Genomic DNA, 13,130 nt, shown 5'->3' on the forward strand with positions numbered 1-13,130 from the left:
ACATATAAAAGTGTGTGGCATGACACACTTAAAAATGAAATAAAAACACATGCACACATTATGGATAGACTTTCTAAAGTATGATCTGCCTTATTTTCTCAGGCAAGAAACCATTTCAGGGAAGTTTCAATAAATCAAATGTTAAAAAACTACAAAAACATTTGTTATGGGTTGCTTTCATTTTGTCTGATTTATAGTATGTATTTCAACACTTTGCGATACCACAGAGTATGTAGGTTTGTCTGTCATATCACAGCTTTCAAAGGGAAATTCTTATTTTAAATCTCTACATCATCATTAAATGGTTCTAATAATAAGAGGCCTAATTTTTAAGTCCTCAGGGACACCAAAATATCTCCTCTACTATGTTTTTCAAGCTCTGGCAAAACAGATATGTAATAGGCAATAGAGGGCAAGAATAAAACCTAATGTTGTTCCCTTGTTGACAATTCCTAAGTTATAAAACTGTTAACTAGATTGTTGAACACTGGTAGGTTATTTTAATAAGTGAAACAAAGGGAAGGAGACTTCTAGGTGTATCTATTTCAAGATACATTTTATAATTCAACATTTTTCCTCTTTAAGTAAATGTATTCCTCCTAGTACATAGCTCAGAGCATTGTTATAACATTCTTGAGAATGAGTCATGTAAAAACGGAGTTAAGAAAAGTTCACATTTTGGCCTTGTGAAGTGGTTCAGTTGTGTGATGACCTTGAAGATTTAGCTCCAGTTATACAGTCTAATAAAGGAGAACTAACATAGCTTAGAAAATACAAGACCTAAAAATTCATTTTTATTCTACTAAATATTTTTACTTAGAATGGTTTCCTTGAGGTGAGGAAGGATTGGAGCTGGTAAAAGGGCAACAGGAATTTTTGTAATGGTCTGAAGTTTGACGGCCAAAAATAAACAGGAAAAAAATCATGACTTTCAGATGTGTGACTTTGAGATCTGGCATAGACCGAATTCAAATTTACCTTTGAACTATAAAAAAAAAAGTTTGCTAGGCAGATGGGCAAACAGTCGAGTTTATCTTACTTTATGATGAATGTTAAACTGCCCAAGATCTTTTAGCCTCAAAATTGTTTATTCACAAATAATAAAGAAGAGCATTGCAGACACACCTTAAAAATTACACCATGTTCATAACTTGATCTTTTGCTTTGCCTATCTGTTATATTGCTGTGTTTTTAAGGTTATAACAGTTGTTAGAAGTGTTAAACTTATAAAAACTTTTTTAAAACTTCTGAAAGAGGTATATGTATGCATTTATTTTTAATTAATACAGACTTCTGTCGTATCCAGTTCTCAGCTGGAGACATTTAACAGGGAAACACTAGGAAATGTCTGCAGTCTTAAAATGAAATGCCTATCTTCAGTCTACCAACTTAACTCAGAAGTTAAAACAACCACTCACTTATCTTTTTTGGCATTTACCTCTTTATTTAAAAACAAAGCAAAAAGTTGAGGAAAACACACACACACACACACACACACACACACACACACACACACGATTTCAAAACTAAAAGGCATGAAATATTTATATAGTGAAAAGTTTCCCCCGTCTTTTACTTTTTTTCATTTTTGTTTCCATTTTTGTTTCTCCATGATAGAGGGAATTCAGGCAGTGAGCTACTGGCATTCATGCCAGGAAATAAGGATATGAAACGTTCCACAAAATGTGAGACTGACGGTCCTGCACAACCTGAATTATCCCACCCAAAATACCAATGATGTTGTCACATGTGAGAAACCCAGAGGACCTAGCCATTAAAGTCGACGAAGAGGCAACCCCCTTGGGTGAAAGCTTTTCTGTCTTCTCAATAAATCCTGCTTTCTTACCTTAAAAAAAAAAAAAAAAAAAAAAAAACCAGTGAAGAATTAATCTTGAAAAACTACAGAATTTTTGTGGACTGCAGAGCCAGACTGCTTGAGTTCAAATCCAGTATCTGGTTATATGACTTGAATGGTATTAAATAGTCTGAGACTCAGTTGCCCTATCTGTAAAATGTGCATAATTGTAACACCTGCCTCATAGAATTTAATTGGAGTGATTAAATAAGTTAAAAGATATGAAGTGCTTGGCATATGGTAAGCTCTAGATTAATGCTGGCTAGTGCTATTATAAGTTCCCTCAAGCCCATTTTATGTTACTTAGTATTAGTGAGAGGATACATACACACACACACACACACACACACACACACACACAAACACATATTATGCCTTTATATAATCGATATATTTTGTAAAGCTGGAGTCTTGCTATGTTGCCCAGGTTGGTCTCAAACCCTTGACCTCAAACAATCCTGCCACCTCAGCCTCCCAAAGTACCAGGGTTACAGGCACAAGCCACCACACCCAGCCAGCAAATATATTTTTAAAAACCTGAAACATCTACATTTTAAAAAATCTTCAGGCTGGAATCCATTGCATTAGAAGATATTTCTTAATGATGATAATCACAATGTAAGCCTGTTCTCAGTCACTAATGTATTCAGGCAAAGCAGTAAGAGAGGGTTAAAGGCCTGGGGAGAACATTCCCAGGCTGGAGAAAATTTTTGTGGTCTGTAGAAAAGAGATTTGGGCATAAGGGAGACACTTCACAGGGTGAAGAGATGCAGAGGAGGCCTGACTAAATTATAACCACGAGTTTCCTCAGTGGTGAGCGTAGCTGATGATATGCAACCAAGGAGAAATTCTTGCTGACCTAGGACCATAAAGAGAAATCAAATCCAAATCACAGTCAAGTTAGAGGACATTTGTAGGACACTGCACTTCCACAGGGTCTGGAAGCCTTGAACTTATCAGTGCAGACACAAAACATTCTGAATAGTTAAATGCCTCTCTCTGTAAAAGAAGAGACCTCTCACTCTGCAGTTAAATCCTGGACTTGTTTGCACACAGAAAGCCTTGCTTATGTAACACTCACTTTTAACTATAATTTGCAGAGTCCTTTGAACACATAAAGGAAAAGCCAGTGAAAGCCAGTTTTGCTTCTATTAAGGATTTATAAATACGAAAGTGAACAGTGAATTAATCCTAGCATTTTATACATTTAAACAAAAAACCCAAACCAGAATGAGGTTACTGCCTGTGGGAAGAATAGAAGAGCTCATCACAGGTAGATGTAGCACATTTTTCATCAGTACAAATTAAGCAGCCTGAAACTAAAGGTACTAAATGGTACAAGAGTACCCATCGCCCTTCTGAGTTTTCAAATCAAAGTTCTGTCAACTGTGTTATGTGTTATGCGATCATTCAAATGATAAATGCTCTAATCACAAGCAGGATCAGGCAACATCACGGTTAGTGGGAGACCTCCAAAAATAGCAGTAATAGTACTATGTTGATTCATTCTCTTTCAAAGTGTGAGTCACAAAGTACAAAACCTGGTGAAATGGGATTGAGGATAGCAACTATTCTATTCCCCTGTCACTTTTGGTTCCTTTTCCTCCCTCTAAACCTTAGCTGGGCTTAAAAGTTCAATCTTCTCTGTTATGTTCTTTAGCTATACAAGGGAAGACCCTGTTTCCCCCAAAATGGAACTTATTTATATAAAATTGTGTACTCATTCTTATATGTTTAAACTTCAGTCACCTTCAAAGTATTTTCCATTTGATGCAGTACACCCATCAAAACGCCTTTTCCATTGCTCAAAACAGTTTTTAAACTTGTCGATTTTGATGCCTTTCAGTGCTTCTGCTGTTTTTTTGTTACCTCCTCCACATTGGCAAAACATTTCTCTTTGAGGACTTTTTCCATCTGTGAAATCAGGTGAACAGAGAGGGTGGGTATGGGGGTCACGGCGTTTTGGGTCAAAAACTGCTGAACATTCAGTGTGGTGTGGGCAAGTGCACTGGTAAATCGTCCATCATGAAATGGGCAAATGTATTGAAAGGATGTTAAAATAAAAATTCACTGAAGCCAAATGCAGCCTCTCACAACACTAGTTGGTACACTGATGCTGATGAGTTCCTAGAAAACTTACCTAGCAGGGGAAGCCTTTACTACAAGGAGACCGTCCTCCAAAAAATAATTCTGGGTTTTTTTGGATCCCCCCTCTTTGTACTTGTGTGTGCCTGTGCATACAAGTGTGCTCATGCAAACACACACACACACACACACACACACACACACACACACTTTCCTTCAGAGACTCTAAATCTGCCTTACTTAGGTAGCACTGTTAAGAATGTTCCTCAAATCTCAGTCTCCACCAGTGTCCCCTCTCTTACATTCCCAGTCTTAATGTTCCTGAGAATTTTAGATGTTACTACTTAAATACAGATATTCTACCCTAAAATTCACACATTTTTACCCTTCTGGCTCACATTCAAGTCATCAACATATCTAGTCTGCTATTTGCAAAATACATCCAGAATCTGACCATTTCTCATTTTCTCCATCCCAGTCCAAGGCACCATCAACTCTCACTGCTTCCACCTTTACCCCACTTCACTCTCTTTTGAACACAGCAGCTAGCGTGATGCTTTTAAAATAGACGTCGCCCCTACACAAAACCCTCTATGGCAACCCACCTCATTCAGAATAAAAGTCACTTTTTCTGTGATTTATGAGCCTTTAACTCCTCTCTTCCTCTTCTTCCTCTCACTCTTCTTGTTGTTCCCTCTAGCTGGCATGTGTCTCCGACCCCTCCCCTTCCCCAAGCCCCCAGGTACTTGCATGATTTGCTCCCTCACCTGCTGGAGGTCTTCTAGTGAATGGAAGCTCCAGGTGGTCTCCCCTGACCATCTCCACCCTGGTTTATTCCCCCTCCCCACTTTACTTTTCTCCACAACACTTTCCACTGACATAAGCTGCAATTTACTTATTGTGTGGTTATTTTGTGTCTCTCCACACTGGAAAGTGTAGGGATAGGGGTGTTAGTCTATATTGTTTGCTGATTGATCTCTCTTGTCTAGGACAATGCTTGGCACACAGTTGCCACTAAATGAATACTTGAATAAGTCCCCAAATCTCTGACTCTTCAAAAACCAGCTCCTGAAACTGACTATCCTGTTTTTACCGAAGATCACAGTTTTCTTGTGCTAAAAAATCTTTTCTTACGCCTGTATTGCCAGCAATTTGGGACGTCAAGGTAAGAAGACTGCTTGAGCCCAGAAATTCCAGCCCAACCTAGGCAACATAGCGAGACCTCATCTCTACAAAAAATTTTAAAATTAGCCAGGTATGATAGTGTGCGCCTATAGTCCTAGCTACTCAGGAGACTAAGGAGGGAGGATTGCTTGAACCTAAGAGGTAGAGGCTGCAGTGAGCTGTGATTATGCCACTGCATTCCAGTCTGGGTAAGAAAGTGAGATCCCAACCTCCCCAAAATAATAAAGATAAAAATTCATCCAGATTCAAAATTTTGCAGTTATCTCTTTGTCTCTGTCATTACGATATCTGATTAGTTACCAAATTCTTTCAATTCCACAATGGTATTAGAATCTGTTTCCTTCTTTCTTAGTTTTCTTGCTACTATCTTAGTTACTGATGGCATAGGTTAGATTAGACTTGGGTTTGACTCCTATCCCCACCATTGACTAATTGTAAGATTTTGGGACAAGTTCATTTGGGGTGGGGGAGGTCTCAGATTTTCATTGACCAAGTATTAGCTACTTTACAGGATGGTTATGTATTAAGTGAGATAATGTATCTAAAGCATGTATTCATACCTGACACACAAATCTGTTCCCTCATGCCTGATCTATGGCAATAGATTTCAGTTATGCCTTCTTCCTGACTGATTCCTTTCAACACATCGTACTGCTACTACCCAAAAAAATCTTTCCTAAGTATTGCTTTGATCATGCTATTCAATTGCCTAAGAGCTTTCAAATTCTTTCCACAGAGAATGGGAATTAAAATTTGTGTGCCTACTATGACCCATATGTTATATAGACATTATATAATTTAATAACCTCAAACCATTCACCTAACCTTCACAGTCCATACAAGTCTGCCTCTCCTCTTCCTAGCTGTGATGGTAGTTTTATGTGTTAACTTGGGGAGGTCATAGTACCCAGATATTTGCTGAAGTACCTGTCTCGATGTCTCTATGAAGGTAATGTTTAGATGAGATTATTAATTTTTAAATCAGTAGACTTTGAGTAAAACTGATTGTCCTTTATAATGTGCATGAACCTTATCTAATCAGTTGAAGGCCTTAGGAGCAAAAGTCCAAATTCTTAAGAGAAAAAGACTGCGGTCCCTCAAGAAACATGGAAGTCTACCTCCAGATTGTTTCAGACTCCAGCTGCAACAACAACTCTTCCCTGCCAGCCTGCCATGCGGAATTCAGACTTACCAGCCCCCACAGTCGTGTGAGCCAATTTTTAAAAACAAAATTCTACCCACCCCTTCCACATACACACACATATTCTGTTGGTTCCCTGACTAATACACTAACCATTTCAAGACCTATCAGAATTCTATCTCATCTTTTCCTTATCTCTTTCCTATACTATGACCATTACTGCTAGAAGCTTGTTTTTATTTTATTTTTTGAGTCAGGGTCTCACTCTGTTGTTCAGACTGGATTGCAGTGGCACAATCACAGCTCGCCACAGCCTTGACCTCCTGGGCTCCGCGATCCTTCTGCCTCAGCCTTCCAAGTAGCTGGGACTACAGGTACATGCCAACCATGCCTGGTCTATTTTTTACTTTGAGTTCTTTGAGCTCCCCACTCTTCTTTGCATTGCTGTAATTTGTATTTGTAATAATTTCCCTACCAGGAAGTATGCTGTCCCACTTCTACCACTGACTTAGCTGAGTTAGCTAGGGAAAGCTACTTAATATCTCTGAGCCTCTACTATTTATTTATTTGTTTATTTTTGAGTTGGAGTCTCACTCCATCGCCCAGGCTGGAGTGCAGTGGCATGCTTATGGCCACCCCAGCGTTGACCCGCTGGGCTCCAGCAATCCTTCTGCCTCAGCCTTCCAAGTAGCTGGAACTGCAGGCATGCACTACCACGCCCTGATAATTGTTGATTTATTGTAAAGATGAGGTCTCCCCAAGTTGCCCGGGCTAGTCTCAAACCCACAGGCTCAGGCATTCCACTCGCCTCAGCCTCCCAAAATGTTGGGATTACAGGCTGAGCCACCGAGCCTGGTCATAGCCTCTACTATTTCATGATGAAATGAGAATAATAACTTTTTTACTGAATTGATATACAGGGAATATACATGCTTACAGTATTGTAAAACACAAAGCATAGTGTGAAAAATGTGCTTAATACCACTAATCTCCTGGGAAGCTTGTATGGCAATGAAATGAGCCATATTATGTCTTGTCAGGTTCAGGAATGAAGACAGATCTGCAGGGCTAGGTTGTAACTGAGAATCTCAGAGCACAGCCCATCAGTGATTCTAAGCTGAGCACATGAGGGTGTAAGTGTGTACGGCAGATTCACAACCAAAAAATCAGCCAAAGACAAAAACAGCTGACTAGACTCGTACTCAAGATCCCTGGTAGCCACCCATTTATGGAGCATGCAAACAAGCACCAATACTTTAAACTCAGGATCTATAAGTGAAAGAGTTCCCCACATCAATGCAGGACCAGGAGTACTTGTCTCAGTGCAAAATTGATGAATAACTTGCCCACCTACCTAGGGCCAGAAATGGTTCTAGAAACAAGATTAAGGTTAACTGTAGGTGGTAGCCAGATAGCTTCCACTGATTAGATTAAAACATTTAGAGGAAGAGAGACAGTAAGTCTGAGGACTTCTCTGATAGTTTCTTGAGAGAATCAAGACCATGGAGACCTCCCCTTCTCTGTGGATGTGCTCACTTTCTTTAAGCATAGATCAACACCTTTAGCAAAAAGTGTGAGATCAGTTTTAGGCAGTTGAGTTTGATGACCAAGTTCCCTCTTACTCAACTGCATGGCAGGATCTGGGTGGGAGTCCAAGGACCAGGTAGATTTATGGCTGAAATTAAATGCTGCTGCTGATTCCAATAAATAAAAAGAGCTCAGTGTTCCCAGTCACACACTGACTGTTCATGACAGAGTTTAACAGGTTTATCAGGTATATCCATCCAGTATTCCCCACACTAAACACAGGGAATGCTCAAATTAGGTTAACTCAGTAGGGTTTATAATAAACTAAATGCAGGGCAAGGTTAAGAAAATGAGAAAGATAGAAATAATTCAGACAGTAGCTGAGCACTTACCTCTCTTGGGCCCAAAGGGAAGAGAAAAGGAAAAGTTATGGAGCCCTAAGGAGAGAGAATCAGGCACAGCAGGTGACTTGAGAGGAGGGAAGAGTAATCTTTGGACAAAAATCCCAAGGCAACCTCTCACTCTCCCCCCTCCTTTTGGATCCCCTTTGACTAAACCCATCCTGAAGCCCAAGAGCTTGGAGCCACACAGGGCAGCCCCTGGGGCTGACAGCAGAATGGAGAAGAGTCGAGAGTGGATCTGGAGGAGCAAATGCATATAATCTGGCACCTGGATTTCCAAAGAACAATAGAATCCACTTCTCCTCTCCCCCTCTAACCAATCAGTCTCCATCTCTTCCTCCCCATGTTATTCTTAAACATGGCTACCTCCTAAGGATTTACCCTCAAAAGATTTCCTTCAGAACTCAGCAGATTCCAGAAATCAACAGATCTCAAACCAAACCCATAATCCCCCACTAACTCATCTCCAAACTGGCTCCTCCTCCTATGCTAATAGCACCATCATGCCTCCGATTACTCATTAGTACAAGCTCAATCATGCTTATCCATTTCTTCCTTTTTTTTTTCTGTCTTCCACTGATTGCAGAATCTTCTACCTTCTCCTTCTAATATGCTTTTCTAGTGTGTGTCTATCTCAGGTCTGTCCTAGTTAGGGACTTCTACTTCATACCTAAACTGTTGTAATACATTTCTAAACACTGCCTTCACTTCGGTCTATTCTTTTTTTTTTTTTTTTAGTTGAAGTCTCACTCTATCACCCAGGCTGGAGTGCAGTGGCACACTCACGGCTATCCTAGCGTCGACCGGCTGGGCTCCAGTCATCCATCCACCTCAGCCTCCCAAGTAGCCAGAACTACAGGAGCACGCTATCACACCTGGCTAATTTTTTATTTACTGTAGAGATGAGGTCTCGCCAAGTTGCCCTGGCTGGTCTCGAAACCACAGGCTCAGGCAATCCACTCGCCTTGGGCCTCCCAAAGTGCTGGGATTACAGGCTAAGCCACCCAGCCCAGCCGCTTCAGTGTATTCTACACCTATTCCAGTATTCCATTGCACAAATATTTAAGTTTGTTGTACCAAGTTGCCTCACTGATATAGCCATACTTTTTGTCTCTGTCCTTCTTGAAATGGGACATTTGAGGGGAGGGAACAATCTATAAGATGAATCTTCATAAAGCGGTGTGTTACTCCTTTAAACATGGATGCTTTACAGTGTATGTGGACTTAGAGAAGAGTAGCACACACCCCCTCTCCCATTTTGCAGGTAAGACATGAGGCCCAGAGAAATTGGCTGTCCACATTACCTGCCTCCAAAACCCAGTGCTCTAAAAAGCCTTTGATAACCCCCTTTCTTGTCTAGTTAGTGGAGCATAAGCTCTTAAGCTCTGGCTGTTCTAAATTTTCCCCACAAAATGGGAAAAAAGCTCATCTTTTTAGTCCTTTATTTCACAGCCACCCAATAGACCATTTATCCTCTGCCTAAAGTCAACATTTTGGAATGCCACTTGTGACTGTCCCCATTAATGTTTTGCACATGCTTTCACTTTGCTTGAATTGACCTTCTCTCCCTCAATTCCTCAAATTCTACCTCTTGAAAATCTATCCAGCCTTCGAAGCGTCCACCATAGCACTCTTCCAATAAAACATCTTCCACAAAGTACCTCACAGAGTCTTTCTGGATTTGCCTCAAGCAAATATTTTCTCTCCCCCACTTTGAATCCCTAAAAATCACTCAGTACTCTTACCTTACCCTGACTTATAGAGTATTTGTATTGCTTGTCCTAGCCCCATATCATAAGCTTCTTACAAGCATGACCTATGCTACCTTCTTCGACTTTATATTTCCTAGGATATTCATGCAGTGTATGTCACAGAAATATTTTTACTTTCCCAACTATTTTTAAATGTTGACCTATGGTACTTCTGCCCTTTAGAAATAACTAACTATGCCTAGATATATAACTCCCCTTGGGAGGAAGGGGTAAGATTTTGTTGTTGGTCTCTTGTTTACTAAAATGATAATATTTACCAGAGCATGTCTCATTCCTCTGATTCCTTACCATCTTCCTTGTCAAGGTGGCAGGAGTCTAGCCTATGTTATAAGTGAAGTCTTTTGCAGTTAAATATTATGTGTAATATAAAGGGTAAGGTTTTGTTGTTAGTCTCGTTGAAGAAATGAATGAGTCTTTGAAAGATCTCGTGCACATTGTCTTAGTCTGTTTGTATGGCTATAACAAAACGCCAGAGACCAGGCAGTTTGTAAAGACCAGAAATATTTATTGTTTACACTCCTGGAGGCTGGGGTCCAAGATCACAGTGCCAGCAGGTTCAGTAGGATGGCTCCTTGTGGCTGCATTCTCCAGAGGGGAGGATCACTATAGCCTCACATGGCAGAAGGGAAGGGCAAGAATAAGACCAAACTCCCTCAGCAAGCCCTTTTATAACAGCACTAATTCATGCATTAGGGCAGAGCCCCCATGACCTAAACATCTCCCAAAGGCCTCACCTCCCAGCACTGTTTCATCAAGAATTAAATTTCCCACACATGACTCTGGGAGGACTCATTCGGACCATAGCATAGATCATAACTAGCACTAGGCATGCTTCCTTCTCATTGGAAATATTTATGTTCTAATCCTACCTCTGCTGCCTCCTAGCCAAAATATTTTGGGAAAGTCATTTAATGTCAGTGGACTGTAGAGAGTATGGACTAGAACTCTTATCAAAAAAAATAAATTGTACTCAGATATGCACTATGTAAAACTGATGAAATCAGAGTCCGAAGTAGTTTGGTTGAAAACTAGAGAAGAAGCGTTGAAGAATGTGGGGTGAAAACTGGTAGACAAGTTGACCTCACAGGTCCATTCATGTCTTTCTGCTCCATTAATCACTTTATCAAAGAATCAGGCTAGAAGACTCAATCTAGTACTGAGAGGTAGGAGTTTCTAAAATGTTAATTGACTGAGGGCATTAAAATTGAGAGACAGAGACCACTTCATACCCATTAGGATGGCTATTAATTAAAAAAGAGGCCGGGCTCAGTGGTTCAGCCTGTAATCCCAGCACTTTAGGAGGCCGAGGTGAATGGATTGCCAGAGCCTGCGGGTTCGAGACCCATCCTGACAACTTGGTGAGAACTTTTCTCTACAATAAATAAAAAATTAGTCAGGCATGGTAGCGCGCGCCTGTAGTTCCGGCTACTTAGAAGGCTGAGGCGGAAGGATCGCCGGAGCCCAGCAGGTCAAGGCTGCGATGACCGGGAGCATGCCACTGCACTCCAGTCTGGGCGACAGAGTGAGACTCCAACTCAAAAAAGAAAAAGAAAAAAGAAAAAAACAGAAAGATAACAAATGTTAACGTGGATGTGGAAAAATTAGAATCCTCAAGCATTGTTGGTAGAATTGTGTAATATGGTGGAAAACAGTATGGTGGTCCTAAAAAATTAAATATAGAATTATCACATGATTTAGCAATTTCACTTCTAGGTATATACCCCATAGAATTGAAATTAAAGACAAACAGATATTTGTACACCTGTGCTTACAGTAGCTAAAAGAAAACCCAAGTATCCATCAACAAATGACTAGATAAGTAATATGTAGTATATACATACAATGGAATCCCTGAAAAGGAAAGAAAGTCTGATACATGCATAACATGGATGAACATTGTAGACATAATGCAAGATGAAATAAACCCGACACAAAAGGACAGACATTGTATGAGTCTACTTATATGAGGTACCTAGAACAGTCAAATTCATAGAGACAGAAGGTAGGGTTGGGAAGGGGATTATTGGGAAGTTTTATTGTTTGAGGGGTACAGAGCTTGAGTTTGGGTTGACGAAAAAGTTTTGGAGACAAATAGTGGTCAGGGTTGCATAGAAATGAGTATGTACTTAATGCCACTGGATTGTGCACTTAAAAATAGTTGAAATTATAAGTCTTATGTTATATTTTGCCACAGTAAAAAAAAAAATCCCCCCCAAAAAAAAAAGAAAGACAGAAGTATATTTATTAGTTTTGGAACTGTTGGGATATAATAATTGTTTGGAAATACAAGTAGAGAAAACCTATACAATATATGTGGTAACCGAATAAGTTTCAAGTTTCGTAATGATGAAGAAGCTTTCCATTTGCTTATAGAGAATTTCGTAATGGTCTCATATTAATAAGCTCATACTCGCCAAAGACGTGAACAGTACTAAATGAGTGTGCATCCAATGGCTTTTGGAACAAGCTAGGTCGTTCTCTGTTCACTAGAGTGCTCTCTGAAACCTCAGTCTCCAGTTCTTATTTTTCATCAGAAGGCAGGAAAGAACCTCAGGAACAAGGCCTAGGACCACATGCCATCAAATTTTCCAGCTTGCCTAGGAAATACCCTAGGAGTCCAGAGTTAACTCTGAGAGTCTCGGATCAAACTACAGATGGAAACTCAGTTGCGGGAGCTGTGACTGGGGTAGTGTTCAGCAATTGTAGCCATAAGGTAAGGGAGAAATGCTGAGGTTACAACTTGGCACCCAGGCTGGCACCTCCAAAGAAATCATAGGTTGGGCTCATGGTTTTAGCCTATCCTTCGTACCCAAAGTTATTTTATTTTTACTTATTTATTTTTGAGTTGGAGTCCCACTCCATTGCTCAGGCTGGAGTGCAGTGACACGCCCATGCGGCCACCCCAGTGTCGATCTGCTGGGCTCTGGCGATCCTTCCACCTCAGTCTTCCAAGAACTACAGGCATGCACTACCACACTCGGCTAATTTTTATTTATTGTAAAGACGAGGTCTTGCCAAATTGCCTGAACTGGTCTCGAACCCATGGGTGCAAGCAATCCACTGGCCTCGGCCTCCCAAAGTGCTGGGATTATAGGCTAAGCCACCGAACCCGGCCTTCTCAAAGTTATTCACTGTTCAACAATTAACAGACTTTCCTGTCATCT

Source organism: Carlito syrichta, unplaced genomic scaffold, assembly GCF_000164805.1.
Source record: "Carlito syrichta isolate Samal-C Ts95f unplaced genomic scaffold, Tarsius_syrichta-2.0.1 Scaffold308842, whole genome shotgun sequence".
NCBI classification, from domain to species: Eukaryota; Metazoa; Chordata; class Mammalia; order Primates; family Tarsiidae; genus Carlito; species Carlito syrichta.